The sequence below is a fragment of the Tamandua tetradactyla genome, chromosome 2, assembly GCF_023851605.1.
Source record: "Tamandua tetradactyla isolate mTamTet1 chromosome 2, mTamTet1.pri, whole genome shotgun sequence".
NCBI lineage: Eukaryota > Metazoa > Chordata > Mammalia > Pilosa > Myrmecophagidae > Tamandua > Tamandua tetradactyla.
The window spans coordinates 68,238,024-68,255,044 of NC_135328.1; the positions used below are offsets into that span (position 1 = coordinate 68,238,024).

The window sequence follows — 17,021 nt, forward strand, 5'->3', positions numbered from 1 at the left end:
AGATGTGACTTCACCCATTGTGAGTGGGTCTTGACTAATTTACTGGAGTCCTCTAAAAGAGGAAACATTTTGAAGAGAGCAAAGCTGACAGAGATACCAACACACAGAGAACAGAAACACAGGTGCTTGGAGACTAGCAGATGTCACCAGAAGATGTTAAGCAAATCAAAACCTAGAGAGAGCCAAGGGAAGCTGAGAGATTAAAGCCAGCCCTGGAGAAGCAAAGTGAGGGACAGGAACAGAGGCTGAAAGCAGTGGGACCCAGGAGCAAGAGATCAGCAGATGCCTGCCATGTGACTACCCAGCTGACAGAGGCATTCTAGACCCTTTGACCTTCCTTGAATTAAGGTATTTTTCCCTGGGGGCCTTAGTTTGAACATTTTTATAAACTTAGAACTATAAGTTTGTAACTTATTAAATTTCCTTTATAGAAGCCATTCCAATTCAGCTATATTGCATTCCAATAGTTTGCAAACTAACACTGTTGCTTTGGAAAAGATGTGAATCCCAACTAAAATAACTCTATTCTTGTTGTTCAGTAATGGGCTGTGGAATAAAGTGACTTGTACAGGCAGTATGAACAACAAGAGAACTGGGTGACAACAAGGAGAGGCTGGTGTCTCTAAGGGATAAATAAAAAAATTCTATTTATTTTGTAAATACAGGTTCAGGCTGAGTAAGTCACATGAAGTTATATGAGTTAGCATGGCACTCTTTTCACTGCCCTTGAATGGAGTTGGTGAAGATAGTAGAGAAGGCTAGAACCTAGAGACACCAAATTTGATTAATAAACCCTCCATTTTTTTTTTTTTTACCCTTTGGTGGGAAATCATGAGGAACCTCTAACTCTTTTGGTCACAACTAAATAGCAAGGAAAACCAACCTTTCTAAAATTCTCCTTTCACTCAGGAAGGGCATTAAGTCAGCATAAGACCAACCCATCCCTACCTTCACAGTCTACTCATGGGTGAACTAACATGTGTTAACTCACACATACATCTCAGAATTGCCCTTTTCCTCTATTCCTCCCTATTACCATCCTACGGTAAGCAAAAAGAAGAGAGAGGAGGTATCGTGCTTTATTTTGCAAGGTAGTAAGCTTATTCCAATTCCCTTTTATGAGGTTCTGACACAACTCACATAAAAAAGGAGGGTATTGTATTGACACTAAGCCGGCTTAAAAGAAAATGGTCACCAGTTTGCACTGGACTCTAGAAAAAGAAACGCATTTCATAATCCTCTGAGCGTAAGAGTGGCTCACATGGTGTGACTATCGTTAAGAGGGTAAGAGGTTTGGGATTGCCAGATGAGACATGAGACCTGCATTAATCAGGGTCCTCCAGAGAAAAAGAACCAACATTAATCTATAAAATAAATAAATCTCTTAATATTACATATAAGAACTGGCTCACATGTCTGTGGGGATTAGCAAGTCCTAATTCTAGAGGGCAGGCTGCAAGTTGGGAACTCTATTGAAGGTTTCATTGAATTTCCTGGGAGAAACTGACTGGCTGAGTTAGAGATAGAAATTCTTTCTGACTGCTGAAATCATCAGTTCTCCCTTTAAGGCCTTCAACTGATTGGATGAGGAGACTTCTCTCATTACTGAAGGCAATCTCCTTTGTTGATTGTAGACATAATCAGCCATAGATGCAATCAACTGACTAATGATTTAAACCTATGAAATACTCTCACAAGACAATCATGCTAGTATTTGTTTGACCAAAAGCTGAACATCATAGCTTAGCCAAGTTGACACATGAACTTAATTATTATCCCAAGACCCAAGTTCCCCAGGACACACAAGCAATTGTTGATACAAACAAGCTGTCTTGGATCTGAGTTCATGTCCTTCCGTGTCTTCTTGACCATTTACTACAGGAAGCATTCCCCTTATCAGGTCACCTCTCTTGCAGAGAATGACATCAAAAATGCTTAGCCTGAAGCTTGCTCAGTTTGTGAGCACAGGGAGGTTATTAAAGCTCGCTAGCAAGATGCACAGATCTCAGCAAGCCCTTTGGTCTTGAAGCTTCTAATCATCCGATAAATGAGATTTATCCATCAATTCTAATGCAAAAGAGTGTAGAAGTGGCCTATATAACCTCACCTATTTGCCTGACCTTCTACCACTAAAACACCGGTACAGCAAAATTAAGTCAAGATTTGGGGAGACTGGAGAAGGGTTTATATCACAGAAATACAAACTTCTTCCTCTTCTTAAAAGTTTTTTCTGCTATTCATCCATAATCCCAAATCAGGGTTTCTTATTCCTTTCTCTGCATCTATGTATTCCCAAATTCCTGCTCCTCTCTAAGATAGAACAATTTACTTAGTATATGATTCCTTTCCTCCAGATACTTCTAGTTTTAGGGTCTCACTTTCCATTCCCAAAGGACCTACAAAGGACTTTTCCTAATTAAATAAATTTGCCTACCTAAGAGGAATTCTGGTGCCAGCAGCTAATTTTTTTTCATGCCACAAATTTTTTTGTTCCTCACTGTTAATCTAAAAATCAATTTGACCCAACTCCTTACTTTTGACTTTAATCTTTACTCTCTCGTGTCCCTCTCTACTCATGCCCTCAACCCCCAAACCAATCAACTTCTTTAATGTCCCTAATCTTTACCCAGCTCTTTTCTCAGAATAGGTTGTACCTGCTTGAGCACCTGACCTCACACGGAATCACAGTAGGCAGTGGACATTATCATGGTCCATTATAATGAGCCCCTTCAGGCTGTTTTTTAAATAGAATTCTGTGGAGTCCATGGTGTTTTGTGGTTACTTGGGGATGATGCAAGGATCAACGCAGAGTACAATCCTGAATGGGTGGGATCTAGAACTCCTAACCCTATTTCAAATGGGCATTCTTCTGCTTTATACATTGAGCTTCCATGTGAGACTTTATTTGATTTAAATTAAAAAAAAAAAAAAAGGTTACTGGATTACTCTTCTTGAAAACTATTCACCTGGTATAATGTTGTTGAAAAACCAGGACCAGAGAAGTAAGGTAAATTGTCCAGGTTATAACCCATATTAAGGCAAAGTTTTATTGACTTGTTTCTCTTATAACCCAGACAAACTACCTCCCCACAAATCAGTTCTACTTAACTTTTGTTTTTAATTAGAACAGCTACTGCCAAAAGTTTTTTTTTATTATTAGAGAAGTTGTAGGTTTGCAAAAAAATCATGCATAATATAGAGTTCCCATATACTAACCTATTATTAACACCTTACATTAGTGTGGTACATTTGCTTCAATTGATGAAAGAACATTCTTATAATTGTACTAATTAACTATATACATGGTTTAGTCTAGGGTTCACTGTGTTGTACAGTCTTATGGATATTTTTAAAATTTCATTCTAATAACATAGATACAACCTAAAATTTCCCCCTTTTAACCACATCAAATATATATTTAAGTGCTATTAATCTTGCATATATATATATATATATATTCAAAGTGAACAATTTAATGGTCTTTAGTACATTCACAGAGATGTACAGTCATCACCACCATCAATTTTGAACATTTTTATCACCCCCAAAAGAAGGCTTGAACCCTTTAGCTGCCACTTCCCAACCCTCCAACATCCCATGCTCTGTCAAATACTAAGGTATTTTCTGCCTCTATGGATTTTCCTAGTCTAGGTATTTTGGACAAATGAAATAATGCATTATGTGGTCTCTGAGACTGGTTTCTTTCACTTGGCATGTTTTCAAGGTTCATCCATATTATAGCATGAATCCATACATTAGTCCTTTTTACGTCACTGCAGCTTGGGCCTTCTCCATCTTTACAGGGTGTTCTCCCCTGGTTCTGTCTGATTCTATGTCCATATTTCACTCTTTGTATGTGGATACCAGTCATATAGGATCAGGGCCCACCCTCATCCAGTTTAGCCTCATCTTAAATATTCATATCTTTTAAGACCCTCTTTCAAATAAGGTCACATTGATGGGGCAGGAATTGGGACGTGACATGTCTTTTTTGAGAGATGCAATTCAACCCATAGCATTCAACAAATGTCCATTGAACAATCTGCCCCATTCATGCACTGTGAAAGGTGCTGCATTAATGTTATAAGCAGAGAAAGAGTGATCTGCTGAACTTTCTGGTTATTACATGGTTTGTGAATGGCACCTTGATGAAGGAGAAAGACCAATCCAGGATCCCAAAAAAAATCTGGTCTAGAATTTTTATTTCTTTTGTGACTTTGACCAAATCACTTAAGTGTTTCTCATCAGTAGATTAGAAACCTGGGTGGTTGCCCATCCAAACTCTCAAAGTCTTGTTATGAAATGAAAATAAAGTTTGATAAAGCTTAGGAAGCCATGGATTGCTCTGTAGGTCCTGGGGATGACCAGTTTCAGTTGTATGGGCACTTAATAGGTGTGCATTAATTTGTTGGAAGTTAGCTTTATGAATGATAGAAATCATTTCATTTCCATTGTCTCTATCATTTCATCCCATTCATAACAGCATTTAGTGACTAAGAAAGGATCCACCAGGGGCATTTCATCTTAACTTTCCATAGAACCATTTCACTATTCCAGAAATAAAGATAGAAAAAGTTACCTTTGTGTAAACAAAATAATTAAAAGAGCAGTTTCACAGTAAGGTCTACTGCCCATTTTTGGAGTAGTAATCTGAAGACTGTATTTGGTAATGGACAATTTTTCTGCTATTGTCATACACAGCTTTGTCTTTTTCTTACCTGCTCCCTCTTCTACTCACACGTATATTTTCAATTCTTCTGAAAAGGAATCTCTTAGATTTCAGTTATAATTTTACATTTAAATTTACATTTACATTTATTTCCTGAGTTTTAGTCCTTGTTGTAAAACAGACTTGTGAAGCCCTGGACAAGTGATTCTAGATTTTACTTTCTTCCTAAAGTTAAGAAATGTTGGTGGATAACCTGCCGCTGAGCTCCTTTCTATCTAAACAAGTCCTTTACTCTATGCTTCATAAGTTTTTTGTTTGAAAAAGGAGTTCTTTGGCTTTAAAAAGAGTTTAAATACAAACTAGTGAAATGCAAGATTGCAATACGGTGGGGGTAGGGGAGAAGGTCCTTTTGTATGTTAGTTCATTTCATTATCCCCAGTACTTAGTCCACTGCATAACACGTAAGGTATACAAGAAGTAATTATTGCATGAATGAATGAGTGGCTGAATGAATGAGACTAGCTAAGTACACGTGAATTTGTTCAATCAAACAACCATTGCTGTTCAGTTTTAGTGAAAGGTATTTCTGAGACAAGGAATCACGAAGACTGATGTATGATAAATCATTTTAATATTCTTTGGTCTGTTAATTAGCTCCTAAGCTGGTTGATTCATTGAGATTTTCATTTCAGACTGGATGCCCATAAGAAAGAACACATAGTAAGACGTATTCCCTATTAGCTTTCATCTGTCCTTGAGAAACCATTGTAGACCCATTGAGGCAAAAGATAGAGTGGGTGGTTTGTTTGGAATTAATATGCATCAGCATCAACTTCATAATTGAAATTGCATCCCAAGGACAAGTTGGATTTCTTAATAAAAAATCTTGCTGTGTCCCTGGAGTTGAGCTTGTGCTCTATTTTTCAATGTTCTTACCTAATGTAAGCCATTTTGTGCAGTTTCATAAATTTTCTAGCTCGCTCTCAATGGCTGAATACAAACTGTATAAATTATTTCAATCTCAAATCATTTCTAAAGGTAATGTCTGCACTATTCCTTCCTTTCTATTTTGATCTCTGATAAGGAAACTTTTTTAAACTCTTAAATAATGATTTCTTCTTTTTAATTCTCAGAAGGTCCATGTTTTCTGTGACTTTTCCCCTTCATTTAAAATTGACTTTGCGATTGTGATTCATTTTTGTATTCAGAGTTTCTTGTTGGGTAAATGTTTGAAAGAAATATAATCTCCCCTTATACTTTTCTCTTCCTTTTCTTCTTCCAAGAAGGAGTTTTGTATGGGGAGCAAAGCTCTCCTGAGAACACTGGAAATAAATCTTAATGTCTTTGCCCTGTGATAGGTCTAGAACTTATCTTTCTTCTTTTTACCCCAGTGATACTTGCTTATCAGTACATACAGGCCTGTTCATGATTCTGATGCCCCTGGGGTGTACATCTCCAGGAAGGTACAGGAAAGGCAGTCCTCCAAATCCATTCTTAATGGCTTTAATAGAAATCAAACAAAGAAGGAATACTGGGCCAGTTTTAGTATCTCAGAATGATAAGGCCATCTATGCATTTTTGGATGCTTTTTCCTAAAGCTTTTTTCCCTCTGCTCTCAGTTTGCTGCCTTCCATAGTTGAGGATTTGAAAAATGTATTTCAAAGCTACAATCAAAATAAAAGATTAGGTATTAAAAATATATTCACATACATATGTCCTAACCTACTACCATTTTTTACTTCCCTCAGCATCTGAAAGAAGTTTGAGACAGAAATCACCTAAACATAACATACTCAAAATAAACAAGCCTACAGTCCAACTGGAAGCAGCCACATTCTTGGAACAAAAGTTTTTAAAAATTAAAATATTGAACTGTCTACATGCAAAACAACTTTGTACATTGGACAGCAAATGTCCTGCAATGTGTGGAGAATTAGATATAAACTATAGAGACCTGGCAAGATAAAGGGAAGAAGAAGGAGAATGGAAGACATGAAGGAAATATTTGTTATTGCTATCTCATTTATTCTCATATCATCTCAGAGAAGTTGAGAAGCACACATATGATTGTTCCTGTAACAGCCCAGGATAAAAAACATAGTTTCCAAATCGCCTAAGGCAAAATAGCCATACATGTTTGAAACTTCTAATATGTCTGTGTTGAATTCAGAACGTTACAGAATAGTGGAAAAGAGTTAAAACGACTACTGGGTTAAGGACCACAACCTTCTGGGCTGAAAACTGTTTACCCAATTTAAAAATCACGTGCTATTGGAAAACCTGGATACATTTTTTTTTCCTTTTTCCAGGGGAAGGAAATAATAGTAAGTTGCCATTTTTGGAAACACTGCCTAATTATGTACATTATGGAAATTTCTTCTTCTAGTGTAGTGAAGGCAGCCTAAGTCTGTAAGTATTTTTAAAAGCCTCCCATATCCCTGACTGTTCAGTACTACTAGGCATCTTGATGTTTCCTAAGAATAATGTCAGATAAATACACAAACCCATTTCTGGAAGGAACTCCTGCGGCATGCATACCTGCTACCAAGACATGAGGACCCAACTCTGTTAAGAATCCCTTAGGGATCTTCCCTAGTATTTCTGTCTCTATCATATATCCATTTCAAATTATCACCCTATTTGGTGCCCTTTTCTCATTCTGCTAGATCAAATCTCTCACCTGTCTTCAAAATGCAGCTCAGTTTCTTCTTCATTAATTCAGACTTCATTGATTTGTTCAGCTGCCTCTTAAGTATCTACAGACCAGAAACTGTGCCAAACTCTGATGATAAAATAGTACACATAAAGACTTGAACTCTGCTCTCATGGTCTTTATAGACACTGAGGGAGATGCACATTAATCAGATACCCACACAAATAAATAATTACAGAGGGGGGGCAAGTGCTATGGGGGAAGGAGTCTTCCTAAAGGATATAACAGGCAGAACTCACCTCGTCTAGCATTCTTCCCTGATGTGGGTATTATATAAGCCATGTTCTTCATAGTGTAAATGAATGTGCTCACCTCAAATTCCAACAAAATGATACAATAGAAAGGCCATGTGTTCTAAATCCTCCTGAGTCAGAAACTGACACAAAGTTCAAATTCAATAAAATGAACTTTCATTGAGCATATGCTATTTGTGCAATATTGTGCTATAAATTGTGAAGGAAACAAAAATGAATCAGACAGAACTCCCTATCTTTATTAACAAAAATGTTAAATTTAAATAATATGCTTTAATTTATCCTGCTTGGGATTTTATTTAAGAGAAATACAAATAAAGGGTGAAAGAAGTCATTGTGTTAAATGATTAATTCCTTTTTAGAGAGGATTGGTAAATACTTCATTTTTAAAAGACAAAGCACTGTATCAAAAAGCTAGATTAAGAAGCTGATTCAGATGTTCCAAGACAGATATTATATAAGTTGTAGTTCTTATGCTAAAGACTAATTTAGAGTTTTTCCATTGCTTTAAAAAGGAAACATGTTACCTTTGAGTTAAATTTTCCATTCAATGAGCTCACATTCTCATTTTTATTCAGATGGCTAATTTAAAAAGTACTTTGGAAACATCAGTGTTTGAATTTCCTCAGTGTTTGTATGTAGGGTGCTCATAAGAGAGAGAAACTTGGGACCAGTCAAAAAAAACTAGCGTTCAGGTACTTATATCTCTCCTTACACATTGACTTTGTTTTTAGTCTCCTGGCAAAGGAAACACATAACAACATAGACAAAGGCTTACAATATGCAAAGGAATTGAAACAGATCACAGGCTTACATGGCACAATGTCAATTATTTTAAAATATATAAGCATATAAGCACAGATTGGATGAGAACATGGGCAAATGGAAACAGTGATATAATGATAGAAAGATGCAGATGAATCTAATTATGTTTCCTTTTTGGAGAAAGTGTCATAGGCTTCCTATGATATCTGCCAGGCTTCCATGACAAAAATCACATAATTGGTTAGTACAGAAAACAGGATTTCATTAGCTCATGGTTTCAGAGGCCAGAAGTCCAAATCAAGGCATTGGCAAGAAGGCTTGTGTTTTGGTTTACTTAAGCTGCTGCAATGCAGCATGCCAAAATGGGTTGGCTTTTAATAATAAAGATTTAAAAAGTTACAAGTTACAATTCTAAGACCATGGAAATGTCCAAATTAAGGCATCAACAAGAGGATACCTTCACTAAAGAAAGGGCGATGGTGTCCAAGGTTCCTCTGTCACATGGGAAGGCACGTGGCAACATCTGCTGGTCCTACTCTCCAAGATGTCTCTGTGGGCATCTTCTTTATCTCTTAGCTTCTCTTGGTCCAGAGCTCTCTTCAAAATGTCTCTCCCTTAAAGGACTACACCAAGCAGATTAAGACCCACTTTGAGTAGGAGGGGGTCACGTCTCCATGGAAACAACCTAATCAAAGGGTACCACCCAACAATGGGTCTGTCCTCACAAAATTGGGTTAAAGGAGCATAGGCATTTCTGGGGTACATAACAGATTCAGAACAGCACAGCTTGTTTCCTTCTGGCTTGGTAGCTTTCTGGCAGGTCAGCAATCCTTGGGTTCCTTGGCTTTCCTATCACATGGCAATGCCCTCTCTTTCTCTTCTGGATACTGTTGACTTCTAACTTCCAGAAGCTTTCCTCTGGCTTCCAGTCCCTCTCTTTCTAAGACTTCCAGTAATAGGATTATGGTACATCTTGATTCAATTAGCCATACCTTAACAAAAAAATAACATGTCCACAAGAACCTATTTACAATGGATTCACAACCACAGGAAAGGGATTAAGATTAAAAATATGCTTTTCTGGAATACATAATTCAACCTACCATAAAAAGCTCTTTAATATCACTACTGTGGGTTTTAATAGAAAAATAAAAGTATTGCCATAATTAGAAAAGACTGCTTCTGGTTTCCTATTCCTACTTTAGAACCACTTGCTAATGAATGACACTTAATAGGAATGGGTACACCACTGTCTTATATATAAGCAGATATTTGAATAAACTGCTATTAAAGATTAAGAAAAAACGGTGAGTTTCTGTCTAGTTAATATGTAAACATAATGTGTGTATATGTATATGCAATATATGTACATATACATATATAAACAAGTTAAAGGGTGAAAGAGGGGTGAAAGGAATGGAGAAGAGAATGTGTATCAATTGACCACTAACTGTGTAAGTTCAGGGTAGATAAAGGTCATGCTGGTATATAAAACTGCCCTCACTGTGTGTTCCCAGGACTCATCCATCCATGTTCGTGGTTCACATTGGCAGTACTCACATTGTAAGACTCAGTTTGATCGATGGGGTTGGTTGTGCCTGACTCAGTTTCTATGGCTTGTGAAGCAATAGAGGACCCCTTCCAAAGTGTGTGAAACTTTTTCAATTGAGCAGATTTTATAAACGTGATTGTCAGATTATGATTTAAGCTTTAATTTTTAACTTCCTATGATTATTGAAGAGCAAGTCTTCCCTAAGGAACTGTATAACTTCTAAATTCTTTATCAAGATTTTAGGACTTTTTTTATCACTTGGAGTTGGTTTTTTAGAACATCACAGAAGTGGTAAACATTCCTTTTGCACATCACTGATTTTTCTAACTAAACTATAAGCCTCTTTTAGTAGTGACTTAGCTCCTACTCTTTTTGAATTTAAGATGGAACCATTAAGAGTTAAACTTTGCTTGTCCTTTCCTGTTTTCTTCCTTTATCCTACTATGTCTTCTCTGCTGCATACTTTCCCTTTAAATAATTCATTTTCAACATGTTTATACCATTTTCCCTGTATATAGTATTTCCAAGAGACTTGTAATAAGGAAGGAGCAGCATTGAACTGTGATAAAGGAGCCCTGATGGATCTAAGTAGCAATGGGAGTGAGGGAGGGACAAGTTGGAAAACCTGCTGGGCCTCAGTTTTCCTATCTGTGAAATGGGAGGGACAAACTGGTCAATCTCTAAGATACTTCTTGCTCTGAGCATCTGTAATTTGTGATAGTCTCTAAAATACCTTCTGAATTCGAAATTCTGAGTTTATGATTCTGTTGGATCAGTGAATGTTCAAGAATGTTCTATGGAGCCCTGGTAGTGTGTGGAGGTGCCTTGTGGGCTACTGGGGTATGGGGAAGAAGGGAAGGAGAGCCAAGCAAACAGCTTTAATCAGAGCAGCACTCTTTGATCTATTCTAGATATTGGTCTTCCTGGGTAAGGCTTCATTTGAAGAAAGGATTCTATGGCTTAAACAAAAAGGTCCTCAAAAACTTCTATACTTGATTAAGAAAATTTTCTTTTAAAAATGTGTAAAAAAGGGCAGGACATGGTGGCTCAGCAGGCAGAGTTCTCGCCTGCCATGCCAGAGAGACCTGGGTTCGAATCCCAGTGCCTGCCCATGTTAAAAAAAAAAAAACGGTGTAAAATATATCAGTGGTGATTATGGATCCCACACAGATAATCTATATGGATCCCACACAGATAATTATGGATCCCACACAGATAATCTATAAACAAGAAAGATTGAATTGATACTTAACAATAAGTTGTTAATCTAAAATTTTTAATAAAAGCAATTTGAAATTGCTTTGAAAGGAATATCACCTTTAGTCATTATTTGGCATGTCAGAAGAAGGAGACCTGGGAATATGTTTTATATTAATTTTAGGCATCGCAATTCAGTGGTTCCCAAATGGGAGTCTGGATAAAGTTTCTACCATGTAAAAGAATAATTATGAGAATAGGTGGAAGCTACATTATTTTTTAGTGCTTTCTTGGCAAATATAAAAGAATTGTGAACTTTTATGATAGTGCCACTACTTTTAAAATTTGTTAAGCCTGTGAAAATCAAAATCTCAGTGCTGTGAAAATCAAAATCAAAATCAAAATCAAAATCTCAGTGCTCTACAACACTTAGCACAGTATTAGGCATTCAGATAATGCTCAATAAATGCTTGTCTGATTTCCTAAAGTGTCAAGAATGCATAGGTTGTATTTTAGTAAATAAAGTTAACCATTTGACAAGCATAAAAGCCTTGTGTCTAAAGAAGGGATCTTCCATAGTAGCTTTATTAAATAATTCAATCAAGCATTATTGACTCAGGTATTTTTAAATTCATAATGAAGGGCCAGAAGGAAAATCAACTCTCGATCCCCCTTCTTTCTTTCTTCTTCCTTTTTCTCTTCCTTCTATTAGACTTATTAATACTACTGTTGACTCCATGATAATTTAAATATATTTTCTGAAGGTTACCCTGCAAAGTTAGACATCCTCTATAATGTATGTCATTTCAGTGGGAAAACATTACAAATTACAAAAAAAGAAGTGACTTATCAGTGGATTTTGGAATAGTGCCATGAGCGTATGCATGCCCCCACTTCTCATATTTTAATACACAGCCCTTTAAAGAACTTCTTCAGTGGAAGTACGGAATACAGGTTCTCTTTCATTCATATATGGCCTTCTCATTGAATATATCCTGTTAAGTATCTAAAACCAATATCACACCATTGTTTTATATCTGAGTTAGAGGTTTAAGGAAACAATCAAAAGTTTATTTCAAGTATCATAATAACAATTATTTGACATCATTTATAGAGAAGCTGATATTGGGTGAAAGAAGAATTGTCATTTAGAATCCATTTTGCCCTCCAAGTATTTACATACTATTTTCATAACTCTGTTAAATAACATGAGAGTTCCTAAGTCCTAGAAATCAGCATCTACCTCCCTCTCAAGGTATAGTATTCCTTTGGACAGTTTGTCTTTTATTAGACTTAGAGATATACATCATCATGTATACTGATTTCTCTGATATTTCAAAGAAAGACCTCTAGTAGAGAACCCTAGAAGCCTGGGTGGCAGCTTTGCCAGGGAAATATCAGAGGGAAAAAATTCACCCACCATAAGTTATTCCCTCCAGAGCAGAAAGCCACTGAGTTTCCTTCACATCAGGTCTCTCATACCCCTAAATGGGCACTCGTGCCCAAGCATGTGCATGCACACATAATATACACATGGCCTCGCAATCACACACTGGGATTGAGTTCTAAGGGGTTGTGGAGTAAATGTGCCGTCGGTCTGTCAGTAAGCTGGTGGTTTCATTTGTACATAGAGTGAATCACTCTCCCTTTTCCATACAAATCTTTCATCCAGATATGCCCCATTCTGGTTTATGTGACTTATGCTTTCAGATTATAGCTTTACTGAACTGTTTTGGCTGCTCTGTTCTTAGTTTTTGCTTTTCTTGTTCTAATTTCTGGGTCCTACCTGGGGACTGAGGTCCAGGGCCTGCTGTATCTTTCTCTTTCTAGGACATTTGAGCTTGGATTCAATGATTTCTGCCTCTTGATTATGCATTTCTTGGTGGCACACAAATTCTCTACTTTGTGAGGATGTTAACCAGCACAAAGAGTATTAAGGAATGACCCTCCAACTTGTACCCTCTAGTGGAACCTGAGGTACTTAAAGCATGTGAGAAATAAGTTCTAACTATTGTGACCTCCTGACCCAAGTGGAGTTTTATTTCTCTAGTGTGACATAACCTACCACTCCAAAACACAGTGGGTTAAAACACTAATTTAATCTTGTCTCTCATGGCTCTGGTAGTTGTAGGGCTTAGCTGAACAATTCTTGCTTGGGTCACTTATACACTTGCAGTCAGATGGTGGCTGAGACTAGAGTCATCTGGAGGCTTCTTCACAGGGTCCAGATTAGGATGCTGGAATAGCTGAGAGCTGGTCATGCTTCTTTCCAAGTAACTTCTTCATGTGGCTAGCTTCCTTAAAGCAGGTGGTCTCAGGACAGCTAAATTCCTTACACAATAGCCAGCCTCCTCTTAAAGTGAGCACTAAAAATACCTAAGTGGAAGCTGAAGGACTTTGTATGAACTCACCTCACAAGTCACACAGTGCCACTTTCTTTGCATTCTAGTTATTATATTAACTATCTAGTAGTTATAGGCCAGTGCAAATTCAAGTGGATAGAAGAATAGAACTTACTTCTCAGGGCAGAATGGTCTGTGTATATAGAGAAGAAAGGCTGCCATCTTAGAGGCAAGTTACTTCAGTAGTTATCTAATGAATTTTATTATAGAAGGCTAACATTATAATTTTCAACATAGCAACTAAATCATAACTGACTTTGCTTCAGAAAAATGCTTGTGTAAACTTCCTTCCCAAAACACATATAGAATATATACCTTGAAAGTGATAAAATTAATTTTTATTGCAATTTAGAATGTCAAATAACTTTTATTGAGCAATTCATGAATCGAGCAGCATCCCATTCAGAAAGTAGAAGGGAGTTCCACCAAGGAAGTAGAAAGGGGAAGCTCATACAGGGCAAATGCAGAAGCAAGTGAGGAAGTGTTCTGATTGGCAGACATCAAGTTTCCATTTTACATGGGGGGGGGGGGGGGAGTCTTACTAAGTGGAGAGCAGATATGTATTGATCCAAGATGACTTATTGTCTGCCTGGTTCACAGTGCAAACTCATAAAAGACTATTGCCTGGCACATAAGTGTACAGTAAAAATTATCTCAAAGTATTGAATTAATTGATAAAGAATCATAATCTGAGCAGAAAAAGTATTAGTGATTCAGTAGTAAAACCTAACAGGTTAAAGATAGGAGTCTGAGGATCAGCAAGGTAAAGGAATCTGCCTAAGGTCGCACAGCTTTTAAGAGCAAAGCTAAGATTGGAGCTCATCTATACTCAAATTCTCTCCTTTAGGATAGAAAGAATCACATTTCAAAAGGCCTAATGCTTAGGAATTTTACCTCAAAAAGAATGCCATTAAATTTCAGCTGGAGTTTGTTGAAATCTACAGAGAACAGAATTGACCATGAATTAATAAACACATGCACATCTTAAGTTTTTCACCTCTGCCAGGTGGGTGCAAATGTGGGTAATTAGGCCTGACCTTGAATACATTTGGCCCAATTATGGATGTTGCAAAAAATTATCTTGGGCTTTGACTGAATTTGATATAAAACCAGCCAAAACCTTTATGTGTCAGCTGTAACTATAATTTTACAAAGATTTTGCTGAATATGTGTATACAAATATTAAATTCCTCTTTGGGAGATTAAAAATTGAGTTTGGCTTATCACTGCATGAAAGGTTCTTTTAAACCTGAGTCAACTAAAGCTGAAAATAATCGGTATATTTGTGTGTATATGTGAAAATAGAAATCACAATCTTTAAAAAAAACTAAGTATTTATTGAGCTCCTTAAATGTTGTGGCCTATTCAAGGACTAAGTGGCAAAAGGTAGAATTACCTCCCTTTAAGGAATTTATAGGTAACTAAGGTAGATTGATGCTCATAAATACTTAGACACCAATAAATTATCAATTTTCAACTGTGCTTAAAGAAACAGGAGTTAAGAAAAAGAGAAAATAATCCATTTAGAGTTTGTTGTTGACAGGAAAGATTTTGTGTAAAAGGTGCAGGTCAATCTGGACCTCTAGTGACATATACAGGATTTGAACAGGTAGAAATCAGAGTTTCTATCAATATTCTCGTTCATGACGAATGAAGGATATTACTAACACTACCCATAATCCAGTCTCAAAATGTTACTGCCACCTAAAAAGAAAAGAGAAGCTATTTCTTAACCTAGGACACGTGTGAAATGACAAAGTATTAAGGAGTAAAGGGAAAGAGGAAAAAATCACCAAAAATAAGGTAGAAACATTAAATATGTAAGGAAGCTGTCAGTTTGCTTTTTTGCTACCTCTTATTTAGTCAAGATCCATCTTAAGAAGTGATGCTTTACACAAGGCTCCATTTACCTAGCTAATGTTCCCTCACCAAATTTCACTTATTACAAAAAATAAAGAGAAAGAACAACAGCAAAATCAATCACATATCCACCACCTTAACATATCAACTTCATTTTCCCTCATTGCCATCCAATGCTTATCCATATGTAAACATAATTATTACATAGCTGTGTCTAAAATTATTACTTTTATGGCCACCCTGATCACTCCTTCTATTCTCTCATAGCATACTATTCTACTCATTATTATAACATTGTATAACTTTTTAATTTTTTTGCCTTCCTTTCCCTATCCAGACTATTTCCACCAATGGTAATTCCCTTTGCCCCTGCTCTACCAACTTGGACAAGGCACATAGATTCAACAAATAATTGTTGAATAAATTGTTGAAAATGCATATATTACATTGAGTCAATATACCTCAATTTAAGTAGCCATTCTTTCTATGGCTGAGAAATAGTTTCTTTTGTCATCCCCCCCCCCACCCGCCCACAACACACCTGTGTATACTCCTTTTCGGATTACTGTTCAAATATTGGAAAGTGTAAATATTTACTAGAGTATATAGAGTAAGAACATTGTCAATGATAGATTAGGGCAGAGGATTGGAGGGCGTTTTCAACTGAAAGCCATCAAATTGTGACTTATTTGGGATTATAGCCTACTGTGCTGTCATCACTCTTGCCAGTAACTTGACAAAAGCAGCAACATTATAGAAAGCGATATGAATACCCAGAATGGGAATTTCCCATGGTCAGGATGTGGGTTTCATGGTGATAACAGCAAAAATAAATGTTTGGACTTGGTGTCAATATAATCTTGTGGAAGTTGAAAGGCAGGTAAAAGATGATTTGGGGGCCAAACACAAATATTTTTAAAATGGTACATGGGTTAGTTAGATAGCAGCAGTCATTGAAACACCTAATATTTTAATGTGAATGCCTATTCGCCAACAAAATAACATAAGTAACTATGGGTATTTACTTTGACTTAAAGAAAATGAGATGTGTTCCTCAATTTTTGTCTTCTAAAATGTTCTGTTATCCATGGAGTTCTATGCGGTGGGAAAGAAACCTACTGGCAATGTCTACCATATGTGAAATTAAATGATCCCTATATTTGCAAAATCAGTATTTTAGTTGTGATCTTACATGTTCAAAGTCGCCTCTCATTTTGTCTGCTCCTCTCTTACTGTGTCTATATCCCTTGCAGGGAAAACTGACTACTATTTCTAACAATAAGGATGCCTTGGCACCTGGCCTTTCCTGGGCCTTGAGAGAACTGTTCTAAATGTGGTGGTGGAGAAGGAGAGCATATGTGAAGCTCTAAAACATCATTTTTGTTGATTTATCACCTGAGCACAGATTTTTGAGGGCTTTGCAGTAACCTTGGGCGGTCACCTAGTCCAATTGCTTGCTCTGAGGTGCAAAGACTAAAACCACAAATGAATTATCCTAGAGAAAAAAATTACCCTCTCTCTAAGATCTTGAGAGAAAGCTGAAGAAACCCTCAATAACTCACCTTGATACTGAGGAATCTTTTATTTTGTTGGGTATGTCAAAAACCAA

General features: G+C 36.7%; 1 protein-coding gene and 1 long non-coding RNA gene across 3 annotated transcripts in view; one reads left to right on the plus strand and one right to left on the minus strand.

The window, feature by feature from the left end:
* Positions 1–40: 40 nt before the first annotated feature.
* The window catches only part of LINGO2 (leucine rich repeat and Ig domain containing 2), a 54,495-nt gene continuing 37,514 nt past the window's right edge, over positions 41–17,021 (plus strand). Inside the window, exons 1-2 of one of the 2 annotated variants that reach the window (XR_013164166.1) lie at positions 41–348; positions 6,418–7,745. The gene's annotated coding sequence lies outside the window, so the exon portion shown is untranslated. Of the gene's footprint in view, positions 349–6,417; positions 7,746–17,021 lie in introns of those variants that run through there. The other variant, XM_077133890.1, reaches the window with a different exon arrangement.
* LOC143660662 (uncharacterized) lies at positions 5,317–9,021 on the minus strand. Its single transcript, XR_013164168.1, has 3 exons — positions 8,859–9,021; positions 7,350–7,451; positions 5,317–6,333 (listed from the first exon to the last, which is right to left on the minus strand). It is a non-coding gene; the product is annotated as an uncharacterized LOC143660662 (long non-coding RNA).